Raw genomic sequence first — 21,370 nt, 5'->3', positions numbered from 1 at the left:
GGAATTCTTTGTATTGTCTTCGGTGGTTGGACTTCAACTCATGGACACAGACAAGTGAAGAGGTAGGTGAAGCTCCTCTTTCACAATTGCCAGGGACAGAAATATTGTTTTTAATGTTCTTTGTTGGCTGTTCTTTAATTGTGAAGATAACAATAATTACAATACTGGAAAAATGGTTCATCTGACTGGAGTGCCTTTCATCCAAAGGATCTCTGAGCACTCTCAGCACCATAGCAGGGAAATGATCTCTCGCTCAGCATATGGTCAACCTGTGAAATCACTGCTACAGAAAGTTATTAGCAACACCTCTCTAGCTGCTGTTTTTAAATAATAATTGCAGGCTTCACTGATACAGGCCAAAATAATAAAGAGCACTTGAACTTCAAGAAACTGCAAAGCTTTTTAAAAGCTTTATATTAGATGTTGCAGATGAAGTGGGAGATATTTCTTCTTTCTCAGCCTTTTCACAGGAAAATAAGGGTGCTGAGTCAAATGACATAAAAAAACCTCAAAGCGGATTTCCCTATTTCAGGATTGGCCCAGCTAATCTATTATCAATGTCTAACTCACTGCAGCTTTGTCTGATTTGTTCAAGACGTTTGTCAGGAAGACCTTTTTCCCGATGTACATTTAACACAATATGGGGGATGCTCCACACCACAGAGCATCGGGTCCAAAGTACACAGATACGCTGTCAGTGTAAGACAAGTACGGTAAAACTATGGGAATGCAAAACATCGCAGTACTTCCTACTAAATTGGCCCCTATTAACTACAAAAAAATAAGAGAAAAAACTCATTATAGTAATGAGACGGTTATTCTTTGAAGAATAATGCAGGGAAGATAAGCTATTTAATCCAAGATACACAGCCAATAGATTTTTTTCTTGCCTAACCCCTCTATCTACGCACTGTGTGTCAGTAACAACGTGTGTTGTTGGCTCCCTGTACACACCCTCAGGTGAAAACCATTAGCTGGCTTTATGGAGGATACAGCGTACATGTACTTCCTTGTGTTGGACTGGGGGAGCTCGAAGAACCTACACCTTTAAGAAGCACAGTGAACAAGCACAATCATTTGAAACCAAGGTTCAGCAAATAGGAGACAATAAAATACGGAGTAACTTGAAACCAGCCCACGCACTGCCCAAGAGAAATCTCCAGCTTGCCTCACTCTCAGACACACCCTTGCAGCTCTTCTGGAAAGCTGTGCCCTGTTCCCAAGACAAGGAGCTAATTGATTCAATCGTCTTCTGTATGCACAACTATAAAATAAAGTGCATAAAGAACAGTGTGGACATACAGCTCTGCTGACTGCATTAAAAGACTCTGCTGTCTAACAACGTGCTGATCACAGAACAAGTGCCGCAATTGTTCCAGCCAGACGCCACGGGACCAAGAATGCATAATTTCAGTCCTTGTGTGTCCAACAGTAGGATATATTGGCAGCAGAATAGCAAACTGGCTGCAAGTCCAGCTATTGTTAACATTTTTCTCTACCATCTATGGAGTTACCGAGACAGTATAGAAGTGGGCCTGGTCCATCCTCCGCTACCAGCTCCCACACCTGCCAGAACGCCTCCTCTCCCTGCACGCAGCAGCAGATTTACATCTTCACAAAGTGTCGTTTTTGTTCCATCTAGAAATGATATTCTTTAACTTGCTCTGTAACAACCTTTGAGTTGGGGTTTCCATGGTCGGACAGAAACAAAGTCAATCTTTTCAGACTGAAACTGATATACCACTGAGTACCTTCATTTGATTTCTTTTACAGCACAATTTATTTCACAGACTTTCTTGTTCTGACCCAGTAAAACTCACCAGGCTGAAGGGAAACTCTGACACTGGATCTATATGAAAGTTCCTGGCTGTGCGAGGGGACAGTTGTCAACCACAGAAAGGAGGAGAATACTTCTGCTGTAATTCGACCCAAGCTGATGGGTGTAAGGGCTCTAGCATTTCAATTCTTCTGAACTACATGCTTAAAAGCAAAATGGCATGAGATGCATTTTAAGCAGATCAAGAAACATGATGTCTTTGTATTCATGTGGCTATCTTTCTGCTAAGCAAAGGCATCAATCAATTCCACTAATGGTGAAAGGAAGAAATTTTATGTCAGAGCCCATACTGCAAACTCTGAATTCAACCACTGCTCTTGGATTTCAAACACGACAGAACTCGCTATTAAGAATGAGTTATATAAAGCTGGATATTAAATAAGTCTAAAAACACAAGGGTTATGATATCTTTGAAATGTTTTTTTTTCCTCCAGAAATAATGATATGAAAAAATATTTGGTAGATATATTTATTTTCTCTATGAAAAATCATATTGAAAATTCTGAAAATCTAGGAAAAAACATACAGCAGGCAAATAATTCTAAGCAAGTTTCCACACAGTCATTGAGCTTCTCATATCAGTTCTTCTGGTTTAAATATGGAGTAATTTCACCAAACAGGGCAACAAAATCAAACTGATGTAAAACTGGGGTCTGTCTGAGGAGAATCAGCTCTAAAGTATTTATCAGATTCCACAGATTCTAGACACATAACTTACAATCCCCACAAATGCAAGTTAGTGGGGAGCCAGCAGTTCTCTACCAGGTAAACAGGAGCTATGATTTTGGCCAACCTAGAAACGAATTTCCAGGTCTTGGCTAGATAAATTGAGCAATCAGAAAGATGATAACAAACTAGTGATCCCATGAACATCATGCCCTCTGCTTTCTGACAAAGTCAGCAAGAAGCAGTGTCTGGCCAGGCATCCCCATGGACTTCAAGACAGGATTCCACCTCAGTGTCTCAGTTGTCCCTGCCCCACAAATGAGTGACTTCTTCTGAAGTTGCCAGCAGTGCCATGATTCAATTCAGTCAAATTCTTGCACATGAATAAATTCAGACAAATTCTTTCTGGAATAAAGACAAAGTTTGAGGACCACAACACAGGAGGGAATATTTACATGTTGCATCTGATCTCACATTGGTTTAAGCTCACTGAATTCAAAGGACTCGGTGACAGTTTGCTCACAAAAAAAGTGACCCTGTGTTTTTTCCTTTCCTTACCTTCTTGCTCAAGCCCCAAGCCCTACACTAATGAAAAATAACGACCCATACAGTCAGCCATACACTTGACACAAGAACTTGGATCTGATCTGCTGTTAATGCTCTTGTCCTTAACTTGTTTTTACTATTCACTGATCTTTAACATACCCGAGGTCTGACTCTCCTCCCATCCCCCATGTTATGACTCTGTAACTTTGTGATGACTCCCCATGAGACTTCTCCTTCCTTGTCAACCAGCCTCACAGCCTCTGATACCAACATGATCCATCTTGATCTTGCTACAACATCTTAGTAGGGCATTTGTAGAATAACGAGTCTAGGGAACAAAAAAGGTAGGAAGCAGGATTCTCTCCAAGGCCGGAGTGTGGCACACCAGCCCTCAACTGCACATTAAGAGGGGATAAGGTGATGACCCCTCACCCCTCAGGTGAGCTGGGAGAGCAGCTCCCCTCATCAGAATAACCAGCAAGTAGGTCTCCACATTAACACCCAAAAGAACATTTATGAAGAAAATAAAAGCTAGTCTGTTGCTACACATAATCTATTACTTCAATTGTTTCCATCGTGTTACCAGTATATTTTTGCCATGTAAAAAAGATCCTCAAATAAAAAGACTTGAATCTTTTCGTTCCAAAATCATGTGCTTTGAAAAGCAGAACCACAACTCTGCACATTCTTTCTTCTTCAACTAGAATTTCTCTCCCATAGTGTGAAGTAGAAAACAGTATTTTACCATGACCTATTAATGTTTTACTTGAATGTGGTGCTGCTGTTAGCCAAAATGCATGGCCACAATAATCCTGACTGCTCATCACTCCAGAAAAGTCACCAGAACAAGGAAAATCATTGCAACTAAATAACAATATGAAACTAAATGCAATCACTTTGTGATCAATTCTATGTCATACATTTAATTAGAATAGTCATTAAAATGTATCTGATTATTTAAAACTCAAATCTAGCATGCAAGGTCAAAATGGAACCTAGTGCACCCTAAACTCTGCTTAAAAAAAGGAGACCTCTGCAGTTTTAAAATCAGCTGATAAGTTACTCATGCTCCTGCATAACTGATTCTGAACCCTGCATAGTTTTGTTCAAGTAGATTCACCGAACAAAGGCACTCACTATACAAATGCTGATTAATACTTATTTTATTTACAAGACAGTGTCAGATTTTTAAAAATGTGTTGCAAATTATTCCATTATTTTGATGAAGATGTTGAACTGCTGCATCATGTTGATGATGTTCTTTAAGGCAGATGTGTATAGTCTGCATGATTTAGACTTCACATAATAAACACTATATTTTTATGTTTGATCAGAGTAAACCAGTGAAATCTATTCTAAGTCTATCTAAGGTAATGAAGTTGTCTCCCTAGACTTATTTACAGAAATATGTCCAATCACTTTTGGACTCGTGCAGATTTAATGTTTATACAGAAGAAGTGACTTCTTGCTTAAACTGAACTTTGCATAAGTTAAATCCCTGGGGGAAAAAAAATCCATAATTATAGGTGCAATATCATTCACTGAAGAACACAGCTTTTCAGATTTAATTATAAACCCTAAATGTACTTAGCTAATCGAATCAATTGCAAGTCACAGCAAAGCACATTCTAATTTTCAAGACAGATGAAATTTTGCCACCTCTCAGCTGCTGTGAGAGCCAACGTCAGGTGAAAAGTAAGATAAACCAGACAAGCATGTTTTCCAAGCACCACATTACAGCAAATTTTATGACTGTGTCTGCAGAGATGTTCCCTGCAGATCTTTGATTTGCTAAGGCTGGTTTTATCTTGCTGAACCTCTGCTGAGCAGCAACCACCCTTTTGAGGAGGTAACAATACCTTTTTTGACAGGTCCCATCCTGCTTTCTTACCCCAGGAATGCAGCAGGCCACTTCTCAAAAGCCTCTTTATGAATTTATGGGGGCAAAACCAAACTTCTCCATATAGAAACATAGGTGAAATCTCAAAATACTTCCTAAAAGGTCCTGCTCCAGACTATAAATGCTGTGCTTACTCTAACAGACCTACAGCACAGACTGAAGTCAAGTCTTTCTTCCTTCAGGCACTTGCTCCAGCAACACGACTTTGCCACTGTTCTCCTTCCACTGCTGAGCTGAGGAGGCTGTAGTGTCAGTCCACTCTGCGGGATCTCTACTGAATAACCAGTCCCTCACAACAGGAAGGCAGCTGACGTGTTGTGACTCTGCATCATCAAACCCTTCTGGCTTCCTTTATCTTTTCTGTAATATCAATCCGTTCTCTTTTCTGCAACAGTGAGTTCTTTCAGATGGAGACCACCTCCTCCTTGTGACTGCACAGTAGTTAGTATAATAAAAATAAAGTTTAGAGTACTGCAAGACAATCATATTTTCAGTGCTTCAGCTAGGTAACAAGCCATCAGACCATGCAATATATGGCATCTCTTCACAGGCCTCTGGTAATACTGCTTTGGTTGCATAATCTATCGTTCTTATGAATGGTCTTGAGGGTACTCTGGTCAAAAAAGGAAAAACTGAGCCCAAAACAAATGGTTTGCAAATGCTAAGATCAATACTGCAGTCAATCTACTGTAAATAAAGGCAAAAACTAGCATACACAATAATTGCCAGTTTGTTTCATGGTTGTGTTTCCTTTTACTTTACACATCATCTTAAAAACTCCTGATGACACAGCAGTTGCAAAATGAACTGCTCTAATCACAGCACAGTCTCAGGTTGACACAAAGGCCCTCTTAAAAGGAATTAGTATCACATTATAATTACATAACTATAATATTATTTATTATTTGCAATCTTTGCAGTTACTTTGAGGTCTCAATTCCATGGTACTGGCTGCTTAAAAACACAGTTTCTCTAAGAGCTTGCTTAGCACAGAAAATCAGAAACAGGTAGATGTAATGGGCAGGCGAAAGGCACAGCAGAGATGTAAGAATTGCCTGACAGCTGTGCCAGATAAAGTAACCAGTATTTTCCTCCTTTTAAATAAATTTTGGCACATGTAGGGGTAGGCAAATCAAAGCAATTCAAACACTGCCAGAGCTCTATTGACATCTATACAGTGTGCTGCTTCTCCATGAAAAAATGAATTTCCTCTAAAACACTCCACAACCTCCAAGGACAGGGAACGTGCCCCAGCATCAGCCTCTCTAATCTCTAACAAACAGAGGAAGTCTGGGCTGGGAGAAAAGCACTGAGAAGCACAAGGATCTTGAGGAAAGACAAACAGGTGGACGGTCAGGAGCAGAACAGCAAGGAGACCTCTGGCTGGACAAGAAAAAACACTGAAGAGCAATATGGTACTAGATGCATGAGATGGGGCATCAGGCCTGGTGAAAGCCCAGTGAGGCCAACATCTCACCCCTGAGTAAAGGAGGGAGAATGTGGGGACAGCTCAAGAGAGTTCTCCCAAATTCAAGTAATTTGCAGCTCAACAGTGTCCTGAGCCAGAAGCAGTGCCTCTGGATATAACATGGGATTTTTCTCCTGTCCATTTGCTTTCTGACCCTACATAAGCATTTAGCTTCCACTATATCTTCCAAAGAGTTTCATAGCTGAACTAGATCTTGTATTGAGAGTTATCACCTTTTGTTTGTTTTGACCCTCTCACCTAAACTTTAAATTGATGCAGAAGAAGCAGTGAGCAGCTGCTCCTCATTCACCTTCTCTGTGCAACTCGATTTTACAGACTTTGACCCTAGCTGCCTTGAGTCACCTCTTCTGGACTGAAGAGTTAGTCCACCGAGTCACTGCTTGTGCTGAAGCTGCTCATAGTGAAATTCTTTGATCCTCCTTGTTACCCTCTTTGAATCTTATCCACGTATGCTGCTCTCCTTTTTGAGAGGAGGAACTGAAGTACACAGAGCATGCAAGGCTGCCCAGTCTTCCAGACACAGCAAACTTCCTCAATTCTGCAGCACCAAGGAAAAGCCAGACTTCTTGAAAAAAATCCTGGAGCGCTTTGTGCAGTGCTGCCACAAAGATTCTCGCTTCCATCACCTAATAAAATTTAAGGCTAAAAATCAAATAATCACTTGCCACTTTTATTTCCTCACATTTTTTTGCTTACTTGCAAGTATGGGAACATTAGCATGGACTGGATTGTTTCAGTTTTTGAAATGTGTAGTCCTCTCACAATATCTTTTGATGTTTTATGGACCTCCAGACATCCACAGACCACATGCTGAGTAACACTGCCGTTCAGTGCTTTAACAAACAGCCAAATGGGAGTTAAGGGGACAAAACAAGTTTGACTCAAACTGCCCTCTACGGTACGACTAACTGCTCAGGAATTTTCTGTATATATTCAAAACCACTTACACACAATCTGATGCTCATTTCCCATGCTATAAATTCACACGTGTAGGCTCAAGTGTGGTACACTGTTTTGGATCTGAGGCATGAGAGAGATTAACGCTTGCTTGTGAGGATGCATCTTAATATGGAGGTAAACCCAAGAACCATAGGGTTCGTAGCTGAACTAGGTATGAATTCCCAGACACAGTGAAGAATATGGCCAAAACCCTGTGAGAGACATCGTGACTGTGTTTTTAGGGCAAATATTAACAAATATCAACTATTTTCTCACAGTAGCTGACCTATGTGCAATATTTTATGACTCACTGAAAACTTGGAACAGCTGTAAGAAATGGTCAGTAAATTTAAGCAAGACCAGAGTGGATCAGCAATTGTACTGAAACAAAACATTACAAACCTGAGTGATAAATTGCATGAGATGTCCATAGTGGAAGGCTTATGGCAGCTGTTGCAAAGCAGCCATGAAGATGAAATCACTGGACAAGAGACAAAGTCAATATATGCCTATGGATTTAACCATTTTATTGCTTCTAACTAGCCCTGCCTAACTTTTTAGATCATAAACTGGAAGAATTTTGATTGAAAGAATGAAAATTTCACATTTGCTTAAATTTATTACTAACTGACATCACAATTCCAGCAATTCATAAATTTCCACACTGGTCAGCAAGCTATGACCTACAGGGAAAATGTTATGCTGACCTCACTGCAACAGCAATGCTGAAACCTAGAAGACACAGAGTTATCAGCACTTTAGTAACGGCGTTTAGATGGATTCAAGTAGGTGAAAAACTAGTATAATGCTCAAAGGTAAATGTTGGGAGTTGTGGAAAAGAAAATGATTGAGTTCATATGTTGTGGAAAAATACATGGGATAACAGCTCCTTGGGAGAAAGGCTGCAAAGACTAGATATGTAGATTGCAAGTATCATATTTAAAGATTATAAATATTTATTTTTATCTTATTTAGACTTGTCCGTAGATCTAAGGAAGCCACAAAGAATAAGTTCATACTGAACGAAAGTCTAGTGAAAAAAAACAATCCAAACACAATCCCCAAAACCCTACAATGGAGGAATATGGCAACATTTTTAGCATTTGGTATCATGTAGTCCTTTGGAAACTAAGAACTCCTGTTCTGCCTCAATCAGTAGCTCACCTAGTTTAATACCCTGTTTCTGTCAGTTACAAGCTTTAGATGTTCAAATAAGGTTCAAAAACATGACAGAATAACTTGCCCACAGTTTATTCCCAGTTTGTGACATTTAGAATATAAGGTTATATTCCTTATAAAACGTTTATTTCCTCTAGCATAGTTGCATGTTCTTACTATCCACATAAATACCTGATCTTCCCTTGTATCTCACGTGCTACAGTTATAGTACTGAAGAAGGACCTGAATTTCTCAGGATTACCACTGTATCCTGTTAAAGAAAATCCGCTTCCTTCCAGCCCTACAGTTCAGCAGTTAAGTCTGTAAGAGTCCCCTCAAAATATTTATGTGTACGGGACTTGTTTTCTTTAATGACCCAGGTATTCCATTCTGCAGTTCCATTTTGCACCTACAAATACAGTTTTACTGACTTGGTGGTAATCAAAACCAATTCCTGCTCCACACCCCCCCCCCCCCAGTTTACTTAACTTCACACATTAAATTCAATGGGATTACTCCTATGGATCTATTCTGTTCTGTCTGTCCTAGAGGCACAAGAAGAGAAAATGGGTGAAGATGCTCAGTCACGCCTGAACAGCCTTCAGCCATCTCCAGAGCACTACAGGGAGTGGGAAGGAGACTCTCAAGACTTCCCAACCCCTGGGAGCCATGCAGCATCACCACTGCGGGTGCTTTATTCCAAGTGCACACTAACAGCCATCAAGCCATAAATAGGGATGATATTTCAAATCAGTGAAAACACAGACGCATCCAGTAACAAAGTAGCCATCCCAAACGACAATTAATTAAACACCACCATCAGAATTGTCTCTGGGGACTGGAGGACAGAACCATCCTCATGAACTCCTGGACATACACAGAGGAGGGTGAGAAGGGAACTGTGGCCCACTTGCTCCCAGTGAGCCAAACCCCTCAGGTGCAGAGAGCAGGGGCACCCAGCCTATGTGCCAGCAGTGCTGTGAGTCTCCCTCAGCATGCCTGACCCCAGCCTTCACTGCAGGGCTCAGCACCCCACTCCCCTTTCAGGAAGGTTTATGTGCCAGGAGAGAGCTCAGCACTGAGTTTTCCCCTTTCTTGCCTTGTTATATTTGCAATACTTAATGTTCCATAATTGATTACATGCAATCTGTACCAGCTGTAGCTACAACATACTGCAGATTCACTTTGGATATAGAGGCAGTAAAATTAGAAACACTCAGGCCACCACTACAATTCAGTGAATACGTTTGGCAAGTCAGAAACAAAGAATTAGTAGTTCACTGGAGACTAACCTTGCAGGACCAAGACAGGTTTACTCTGAGCATTAATTCTGAAAGGAATGAGGTTGTGGTTTCAGTAGAGTCTTTAATAGTCTTCATCATAAAAGCACTACAGATAATATCCCATAATCAGTGATTTCTGATCATGAGAGTTCAATAAGCAATTTTCCAGCACGTACTGGAACTAAGCTACTGCTGTAATCTGAAAAAACAAACAAAACAATGCTCCAGTCTACATATATCAACAGAAAACACAAGCAAAACAATTTAAGTATTTTGGCTGTCAAGCCATTTGAGGGTCTAGCCACATCTTCCATTAAAATTAGCTGTCAGAACCTCCAGTTCTGCTTTGGAGCACTCACATATAGAGTTTTCTTAGCGTGTACAAAGCATCATCTTTTATTGTTGCTTAGCAGTGGTGACTCCCTCACTACCAGTCTTGGTCCAGAAAAGTAAAACTATGCCAATTTAATGCAAATTAGTTTTTTATCTGTTTTGTTGGAAAACTTTTGGAAAAAATAGTTTGAATTAAAATCAGTTCAGCTGGAAAGTTCAATTTTACACCCCCTCTTTACAATTAGTGTATATGGTTATTATTAATTTCTGAATCACACCATGTGCTCTTTCCTACAATAACTGCTAACTGAAGTCAACAGCAGTACTGTCATCCATTTTAATGGGCTGGGATCACACCACAAGACACAAAATAAAGACACTTCTTGTTTCAAAATGCTTAGGATCAAAACAAGAAAAACACAAGAGACACTCTGGGAAACCCAGAGGGATGAATGACTAGGAATTTAATTTCTCATTTATTGCTAATATTATTGTTGACTTGCTTGTTAATGTAACATAGCACTTACATTAAGGGATCTGTGTCAGAATGACCCACTAATGATGATTTGTATCTGCTGCCAGGATAGGCAGACATAGAAGACTGTTTTGGTGGTGTTCAGGGCCTATTTCCCCATCATTTAGGGGATTTAAAGCTCTTAAGCAGTTACAGGGTTGTTTATTTTTTAATAATTAGAGCTGGCTGAATTGTAAGTCAAAGGCGGCAGAGGCAGCATAAGGGGTCTCTGCTATCTGTAGTGCAATCACAACACAAGGGAGAAAGCAAGAGCTACAGGGCTGTTTTCCCCCCTCTTCACCAGGGGGGAAGGTGGAAGAGCCTTCCCATTTCCTTGCGCAATGCCCCAGCCAGCAGAGCTATATCCCTCTGCAGGGAAAGGCAGCTCCTCATCACCAAAGCGAAATGAAGGACAGGATTTCCTAAGCCACAGCTCTCTCTGAGTGCATGACTGGTGTTTATTCCTCACGCAGGAATGACCAGACCTTCCTGCTGCACTTTTTCTGTACGGCTGCGTTAGGCACCGTCACTGGGTGTGTACTTGGCCCTGTGCTCACAAAGCAACCGAAACAGTCTGCTGGAACTGAGCTGCCACAGGAGCACAGCCTGGAGCAAGGAGCTCCCTGCTTATAAATATTACATTTTTTGTGCCATGCTGACACATCATCTTGGCTTCCAGGTTAGCATGGCCAGTGCTGCGATCAGTGGATCAAGGGTGGTTGGGGAAGAGTCCGCTGGAGGAGAGGAGGGAGAAACCTCAACTTTGCGTAGCTAAACTGGACGCAAAATTTGGTCTAGTGAAGCCATAACTATCTAGCAAAAAAAAAAAAACTCTACAGCAGATACATCTTGTCTAAAGAACAAGCATCAGACAGCAGCAAATGCCCTCTTTTGCCAGAACAACCTGCATTCCCCATGGAGGGCTCATCAGCACATCTGTACTAGCAAACCTCTCCTAGCGTATACAAGCCTAAATAAGTCACAGAGATACACCTCCAGCCCAAGCTTTGCAAAATGCCTTCCACCAAATTTATTCTTTATTAGGGGTCACTGATCATGATTGCATAATAAAAAGCACAAGGGGAATACATACTTAGAAACATCAATTTGTAAGACAAGGGAAAAACAGCTGCTTGTAATGGCAGGCATGGATGGATGCACAGGGAAGACTGCCCTAACACCAGTTTGGTTTGGTTTGGTCTGGTTGCTTTTCAAAACCGTATACTTACTATTCCACCTACGAAACTGGTATCCCTTACTGATGAAATTTGTAACTCTTTACTACAGTAAGCATTCATGGACACAAGCATCCAAGCAGAACAGGCCAATTAAAATAGGCAGAACACAATTACAAATATTTGAGTGGCAACTAAACCACTGCTGCTTTTGACCATATGTGACGTTTATATCTGTACAACTGGGTGTAAAATTCTTTTGTTATTAAGGCCAAGCAATGGGGACTCAAGCCTGTGGTTCACACTGCAACGGCAATCACGTTATCCCGCCTCCCATCCTTAGCCTCCACTAGGTCTGTAAGAGCCAATACCAGCAATAAATCAATAAATCTTTACTCTTCACATCTGGGTGTTTGTTTTTAAATCAGCATCATACAGAAGCCCTCACATAACGATAGCAAACACTGAAAGGAGAACTGGGCAACAGATACTATCCAGGCCCTTGCAAAGCAGATGCAAACCAACAGTGCTTCTTGCCATTCTTCCCTTAACTGGGCTGGTGCTTTATCCTCTCCATCTATGACTATTTAGACTGCAGGCTCTTCAGGCCAGGGACCACCTACTGTGTGCATGTTTCTTCAGTCTCCGGAACAAGGCTTCTATTTTTGCTGGTTCTCCCTAGGCTAGACCGTAATAAATATGATTATTTTAACAATAACACACATTAATAATCGTTAATGCATTGCTTGAATTTTCCTTTGAAATGCCGTCTGTGCTCTCCTCCCTCTCAGCAGTTTAATCGCTGGCTGAACTTTTCTCAGTTAACTGAAAGTGCCATAGGTAAAATTTTTTCCATTATCAGCACTTTTAATCTTTGAGTAATTCAAAGCAAATACATCTTTCTCTATGATTGCAAATAAGCCCAACTGTTGGGGGTTTTCTTTGTGTTTTTTTGTTTTGGTTCTGGTTTGGTTTTTTTTTTTTTTTTAACTTCTCTCAACTTCTAACATCAACCTGTCCTGGCAGCAGTAGTACAGACATGACATAACGCTGGCTGTTAATGGCTTCCTAAGGCTGACTGTCAGCTCTCCCCATTTCAAGGAGCGCTCTCAGACCCTCTTGTGCCTACCAAACTCACTGTGCTCCAGGGCTGGGCCAAAGTCACAGTGCCTGTGTAAGACAACCAGCTCCTTTCAATGCCCGTGTCTTCCTGGACTCAGAAATGGGGCTCTACCTCGTTTAAGTGCACCAGGCTGCCTGCTCTTTCATAGGCATCTTCAAGTTCCTGGGGCTGTGGGAGGCCACACCATTCTCAGCTTTCCAGCACGTCGCTGTGGGAGCAGGTCCGGGGCCGGCAGCACTGAAAAGCTTGCGGGGGTGTTGGGGGGGCGCCGGGGAACAGCTGCCTGGCACAGAGCGATCACCTTTCTGGGCGGGCATCCGCCGGCCAGAAAAATCTGCGTAAATGTTATGAACTTCGCTGGCATGCTGAGGAAAGGAGAGTCAACCAACACCACCCTGGCCCTGAAAATAACCCTGCTCCCAGGGCTGCTGGTTGGCGTCCGGCTCCTGCGTGCCCGCAAAAGAACACAGCGGTGTCACGGGGCTGGCGGGGGGCTGCCCATACTCCCGCGCTCGCACTGCGCCAGGCTCTGCCATGCCTGGCCGTGCCAGCAGCCAGCTGTACACCCTAAGGAGAAAAGCCCGGTCCCCTCAAGGAGAAAAAAATCCAGCATTTCAGCTGGCTATTTAGGTTTTAAAGAACTATCTTCCTTACACAAAGAATTCCTCAAATCTTACTCCACATCAAACACAATTATTTATAGGAGTGGTACGTATGACAGAGGGACCGAGGGGCCCCATCACAGACCAAAACCCCACTGTGTTAAGCACTGTACAAATACGGAGCAAAGAGATGATCCTTTCCCCAAAGAGCTTACATCTAAGCATAAAATGGAAAAATCTCATTATTGACAGATTAATGACAATCTGTCAGAGCAATCATTCCTGTTAGGAGTGTCTTGTGCAGAAAAATAGTACAGGGCCCTTATAATTAGCTAAGGATAGCTAATCTGATGAGAAAATTGAACAGTAAAAATTAAGGACTCACCTCCATGGTAATATTACATTAAAAATGGTCAGCGTCATATGAGCACACAGAAACATTTTAAACAGAACATGCAGATAGGTAACTCCCAGGGAAGAGGCTAACGGATGGATTTCTTTTGTGAACTTCATAAAAACATGCAACATATATGTCCTTAGAACTGGTGTTTTTAAATAACATCTGTGGATTTTCCTTTCAGCCCAGTTTGCTGAGCTAGTTTTAATACTAATGCTACAAAAATAAGTAAGTCACAGGCTATGGGTTGGGGTTTTTTTGCATATTAGTGCTACTTTACATGTATTTGTGAAAAGAAGATTTTCCTCAAATTAGTACTTCTTTTACCTGATCACCTGTAATTCCTTAGGTATTGACCAAATACAGTGCTAAACTTCCCAAGTCACACAGCTTTCATAATTACAAGAAGTTACTATAGAAAAAGTCATAACTATTTGTTCTGCGTGTACAAATTGCATTCACACACAGGGCTTGCAACAGCCTAAGGACAATTTCACACTACTCCCGTTCAGTCTCACAGTTGCCATCTGAGATGGAGAAGCCTTTTGATATTCAATACAATATTTGACAGTGTCGGCACTTAGATGATATCTAAGTATATGTCAAGAAACACAACTAGAAGGAGCTTGAGAAAAAAAGATCTTACATCCTCATGTGGTGTAAATGAGCACGCACTCATGCACGCCTATGAAAATCATGCTGATTTACACAGTGTGAGCATCTGGCTCTTTTCCAAGGGTAAGGACTTACCGCCCAAGGGCAAGAAACAGCCCATGACGTTATTTCACGTGGGCACATGATTTTCGCTGCATTATTATTGGGTAACTCCCACGTGGCTTCTCCCACCCTCAGGAAGGAAAGATTCTGACCTCGACTTCAAATTAAATCATTCAGACCAAAATTACCTTGCCCATAAAATGTTCAGGGCCTCAGCTAGGGCCCAAATCACTACTGCTGTACCATCAATGTCTAACTTGAGCATTAGGACTTCTGAATTTTCACACATTTATTGTGACCAGTCTTGCTATTTACTCCTGTTACATGATCACCAGGATACACACAGTGTTTAGGTCTAATCCTGAGTCCTGACATTAAAAACCACCGTAATTACGCAAAATTCAGTTTCAGTACTGCATTAAGCCCTTCATTACAGACTTGTAAAAGGTGTCTAAAACCAAACATCACAGCAGCAAGCAAATTCTTTTGTGCTGAAATGCAAAATATATGCGTTTTCAGTAGTTTAATAAAAAAAGGCAATCATTCTAGAGTGCTTGCTGATCAATAGGATGAAATGAGTGTGCTAACTATGAGAAGAGCAAGCTTGGAATTGACTGAAAGCATATGACAGAACACAAATGGGGTAATTCTACTTTTCTAAAGATTAAGATTTGTCAAATTTTGAAATGACAGCCACTGGTACTTAAAGAAATCTATTTATGGCTTATGCACTGCTTTAAGAAACTTCCAAAGATGAAGGAGAAACTGTTCCAGATTTCATACAGTTAATGTATTATACCAGAAAATGCCTATTTTTGATGTTTTTCATTGACACACACTGATATACATTATGCCATTTGAAAAAATGGCAGCTTTGTCTGCACTTAATAACTACAAGGCGTGGGTAAGAAAGAGCTAAAGCATAAAACCCTAAGGACAAGGCTTCATTGTGAGCATTAAATAATTATTACAATGCAAAATTAGTCAGAGTACTATCTCTGTTTTACTTCAAGCTATGTGAGGTCTGATCCAGAGCCGAATTTACTGTCAACTCTAGTTAGGATGGCATTTCATGTTGTATTTTTTGCTTATAATTAAAGGGGCAAAATCTTTTTTTTTTTTTTTTAAACCAATCAGTTTCATTTATTAAATCTGGTTTCTGATAATAATTAGTTTTAAGACTTTAAACTTGCCATAGTTTTATTTGTAAGTGTATCTGAATTTGTTTCTTCTTATATAAAAAGCTCTTTACCATAGCAAATTGACTATGCAGGGCAGAAACAGTGGAGTTTCTGTCTGTCTTCCCCCAAAAGTGACAAATAGATATTAGGAATTTTGAAATTAATAATTTTGAGAGGAAAATAATATTCTTTCAACTACCATTATAATTTTTACACAATAGTAGACACAATGTAGGGTCTTGCAGCTGGCACTATACTTTCAAATAATGCCCGTATTTAAATTCAGTCAGTTTCTATATTTGCCAAAAGAAACCTGGTACACAAACTCTCTTTGGTAGAGGAGCTGTGGAAATGATTCATAAAAAATGCTGCATTAAACTGAATGTTAGCATTAAGAAACCTGTTACATACCTATCTGATTATTATTTATATGGAGTAGCACCCTCTATTTCAAATCCAAGAGCAGAATCTCACTGTGCTACATAAAAAAATGAATAAATAGATGAATAAATACACTGCAGTGGCTCCAACTGGCAGGGCCAGCAGGGCTAATTGCCTCCTACTTCTGCCACATCTATAGAACAAAAACATCACACCCAAGAAACAAGGGAAAAAAATCCTGCCAGGGCCTGTCATGTGTGGCCCACCACCCAAAACCTATACTGAAGGGTCTTCTACTCCTGCAGCACAGGTCTTTTCTTTGAGGAGAGGAAACACTTTTTTTTTTCTGGAACGTACGCAGATCCAAACCGATGACAGCTGAAATATATGTCATTCTAATGGGTTCTGTCATAACTGGGCAAAACACAGCAATGTTAGAAAGCATTTATCAAAGATATGACAGGGCTTTCAAATTATGCTGCCTTTCAACTCACTGCTTAATAAAAATGTGTGAAGTGATAGAACACTTTACCTCGTCAGCATCACTAGCAGCAATAGACTTATTTTCTTTGGGAGCAGCTATTCAAAAGTAACTTGACTGAACTTCAGTCATAATTATAGAAACTACAGTTGAGGGATTTTAAGAAAAAACAACACCTGTGCAACAAAGTAATTATATAAACCTATTATCTTTAAAACAAACATTGAAGCTCTAATAAAGTTGCTTGCTTTCCTCTCCCAAGATGAGCAAAAATTCCCTTGTTCACGTCAGTCCTCTGCAGGTCCCATGAAATGGGAGTTTGGCCTGAACAAGGGCTGGAGCACAGGCTGTGACACCTCCACTGCACTGCTGCCATTTGAAAGACGATTCAGCTAAATAGATTTGGATGGTAAACTCTCGAGCTTTCTACTCTACTCGGTGTTTCTTACATGCTACCTTAATACAAATAAGAGTAAAGAATATATTACCATAAGTTTTCAAAAGCTTGCTATGAGCACCACCCCTTATGCCCTCGGAAGCCAAGAGAATTTTTTGAATTGATGTGAGTTGGGTCAGGAGGAGTTGGAGAAGCTCACATCCCACTGAAGACACTGACAAGTTTCCACTAATCTCAGCTACAAAACCAAGCCCCCATCTTGTGTCACCCTTCAAGCACACACCAAACATCACTCAGTTTTTACACATACACAAGAAAGCTCTTTCAAAGTCTGCCGATTTCACTGAAACCAGGAACTCACCAACAGTGTTTAATCTTGACAGACTGCAGTTCAGCAGAGTATTCAAGAACATGTCTAGCATTAGTTGCTTGGAAGTTTTCTGGCTGGCTTTTGGGATGTGAAGCATTCTCAGCTACAACCCTGTACGTAGCAGTTATTTGTAAAGCTCTGGTTACTGAGGTGGCACAGCAACTCACAGTGAGCACCTCTGACAGGCAGGTCATTTTTAGTTCTTGCCTGTTTATGGATTTAGAGGTCTAGATTTAAGCAATCAGTTTTGTATATTTTGCCTTTTGGGTCTGAATCTGGCTGTTATCACAAATATTCACTGTGACTTAACATGTTAAAAAATACAGGGCATAAAAAATCTTTTTATATCTTAGTTTTTATATATGAAGGACTCCACTGCTTACAAATACACTTAGGTTTCCTTACCTAGTAACTTTATGCATTATGGACATCTTTCCCTCTGTTTAGTACCAACCTAGAGTCAAGAAGCCTAACACCAAATTATTTCCATTGCTTAAGCTCCAAATGCTTTACATTTCTCTCATGGTCATTTCACTCCCTGTCTTCTACTTACAGCCCAGAAACAGAGCCAAAATCTGAATTCATCTTAGTTTCTGAAATCTCCTCCTCCGGTTCCCCATTTCTTTATTTCTACAATGGTTTTTTTCAGTTTGTTCCTATGTTCCACACCTGACAAAGCAGCCATTCCTGTTTAACCCACCCTGACTCCTTCTGTTAAAGCCCTGCCATCCAAACTCATCAAGCCTTTACCTTCACTGTTCCTCACTGGTTATAGGTGAGAGATGTGACCCATCAGCTGTGACAGGGCTTTCTGCAGGCACCTGTGTTACCTTGCTGCAGGAGGTGACCTCCCTCATGCCATGGGTATGCCAGGAAGCTGAAGAGGACAGCGTTGTTCTGAAGGGGCAAAATCTTCCCTTTAAACACCCTTTCAGAAAACCATCATGAAGCCTAAAATCCCATGGATGACCCAGAAATTCTGTGAAGCTGCCCATGCCATGAAGAACCTGGGTACTTAAACAGATATCAGTATTACACGTTTTAACTAGAGTGGTACTAAATGATATACAGTCTTGCTCTGTTTCTACACATAGGCTTGCATTTCCCTCTAAGTGAGGCACCAGTGCAGGAAACCCAGACACAAAAACTATGTCCCTCCCTGGGCTTTCATTTCTCCCCTCAGGTACCAGCACCTCCTGTCCTAGGCTCACCACACTCACAGACCTGGGGATTCACCTTCTGTCTCACTGCACTTCAGCCTCCACTACAGTCTTGGTATCTTAGATTATAAATCAAGAGGGCAATGCTGTAAAATAAACTCACCGGTCACATGCCTCTCCCTCGCTGATTTCTCCCAGAGCTCCTACTAAAACCCATTATGTTAAAACACACACAAAGTGGTCAGACGCATACAGACAAACATGCACGCACACCCCTATTTATTAGGCATAGTAGCTTTATCTTTTAAGTAGTATGTCAGAGCCTTGAACAGAATTTTTAACTCATATATTAAACAGTTATTCCTTTGCCAATAAATTAATTTGAGCCTCCATTTCCAAGAAGTTACTGATTTTGTATGGGTTCTCCAGGGGTATTCAGACTAAACCACACATGGCACAGGTGTTCAGCCCCAGCTGCGCGAAGGGACCTCCAGCAGAGCAGCAGCTACCCAGACAACAGGATCACCAGGCAAATTGTGCAGTGGGCTGGGTTTTCTCATGCATGCAGCATCCTCACTTCCACAACCCTAATTTGGAGGGAATGTCACTAAAAATAACCCATGACCTCAGTTCAACCTTCCAGGGCCACACAGTTTTGCCCATGAGTGGTCCTTTACTTATATTCAATATGTGAAATAAAATAACCACCCTGCCAGTTTTCAGTACAATGTGAAATCCTGGCTTGTGACATCCTAAAACAGAACAGTAAGAATATATGCAAAAAATCCTTGTCAGCGCTCTCCCAACTGCAGTGGCTATGGGCCAGATTTTTCATGATGCAATTTCCCAGAGGAGCTGGTTTTCAGGCCAGAATCTCACCTCATCTGTGCTGAAGAAACTCTAGTGGAGCTGCACAGGTGAATCTGGCTTTTTATGTGTAACCTGCTATCACATTTTTGTCCAGAGAATTTTGTTCTGTATTTTAGCATCATTCTTCTTAACAACCTGTAAGACAATTTTCTTCAAAGAAAGCTCTTATTAGGCTTTATATCTATGACCTTAGGTTATCTTTTATAGTTTAATCTACACAAGCTTAGAAATCAAGTTTTGCCTGTGGTAGCCAGCCCATCAATTCATTCGATTGTCCAGTACAACTTCCAATTCTCACAAGCAATTTGACAATTGCGAGTATTTTGCACTGCATGTTATGAAGTCTAGTGTTGCAAAAATAATGAGACCTGGAATTACACACAGCATTGCAAGTCTACTCATTCAGCCATGAATTTTCAGGTAACTCAGATGTTTCAATAACAGGCATACTATAGGCCAAGCTGTCATATTACTCTTATCACAAAAACGTCATGTGCCTGTCTCCTAGCTTGCACACATGCCGACTCTCAGACTCCCATTGAACCTTACCCAATTCACAGGATACATAAACAAAATACATTCTTTTTAATGGGTGGTTTCATAAATAGCATAGTCCTCCAGCCACTAAATAGTGCTCTCAAGTCATTTACCAAGGTTTGTCATCTATTAATAGGGGATAGATGAATCTTTCTTGATGGGAAAGTCAGAAGAAACCTGGGTCAGCTTGTCGCACTAGAGGCACAGAGCTGGACTCTGCTCCTGGTGACTTCTGTCAAGAGTTGATGAGGAGAGGGGTGTCCTGCCTTTCCCCTTCAGTCCCGCACAACAAAGGCCCCTTACTTGGCTACCCTGGAGTCAAATGCCAGTGCAGGCTGGAAAACTACCACCAGTGGCCACCCACTCCAACCCTTTGCTGGGGGTTAGGATGCTCCTCACCAGATCCTAAAGAGTGGACTGGCCACACCAGGTCTTGCACACATCTGCTGCTGAGAAAATAACTTCCCAAGGGCAAAGGTGGTCCACAAGGCGGGAGAGGGCAGCAATTGCAGGAATGGCTGGGGCATGAGTCATTGTGGCAGGGTAGCAAGTCCCCACTCCTGCCAGGAACTGGGGAGGAGGCAGCTCGCCCCAGCTGCCAGGACAGGGTGCCCAGGAGCTCCTGACAGCAATGATGCTGCAGCTGGAGGCATCATAAATAACATAAATCATAACAGATCATAACTCACATGATTTATGGAATGTGAAGAATTTTTGGAATGTCATGTGATTATATGAAATAATAAAATAAATCACAAATAAATATAAACAATTAAGAAGGTAGCCACCCAGCTCCAGCAGACCAGAGAGCGGTCTGGTCTGGCCTGGCCGCACCCACGCAGTGATGGCTGGCTGTCCCGCATCACCAGACACAATTTGTCTCCCACTTTCTCTTCCTTCACCTACTGGCTAAATCACTGCATGCCCCCGTGGGTGGGAGCAGAGACAGGCTGCCCATGCATAGCTCAGCGCCTGTCCTAGAAATGTGACTTCACAACTGTTTGCATGGCCCAAGTTTAGCAACCTGTAACAATATCTCAAATCCCCCTTACTGCTTTACTTCTTACTGCTTTTATTTCTGCAGTTAATCTGCAGCTTGGAGCCAGTGTACTCTGAAGCCTTCCAATATGCTATAGTACAGGGTTAACCTGCAGTATCTCCTTAAATTACATGGATGGTTTAATTCAAAGAAAAATGAGCAGGTACAGAAAAGCCAGCCTGAAAGCAGATTGTAAACACTGTGTTGCTTTTGGCAAGTTCAATTCACTTCTAATTTTGATCTGATATTTTTACAGATTTAATGAATCTGTTGGG

General features: G+C 41.2%; 1 protein-coding gene across 4 annotated transcripts in view; it reads right to left on the bottom strand.

Annotated features, from left to right (window-relative positions):
- Nucleotides 1-21,370, bottom strand: part of TEAD1 (TEA domain transcription factor 1) — a 163,550-nt gene that overhangs the window by 70,551 nt on the left and 71,629 nt on the right. The window lies entirely within an intron of this gene.

This window comes from Strix aluco, chromosome 16, assembly GCF_031877795.1.
Source record: "Strix aluco isolate bStrAlu1 chromosome 16, bStrAlu1.hap1, whole genome shotgun sequence".
NCBI lineage: Eukaryota > Metazoa > Chordata > Aves > Strigiformes > Strigidae > Strix > Strix aluco.
Note: the sequence above shows the minus strand (reverse complement) of the source record. Positions and strands in the feature narration are given on the sequence as shown.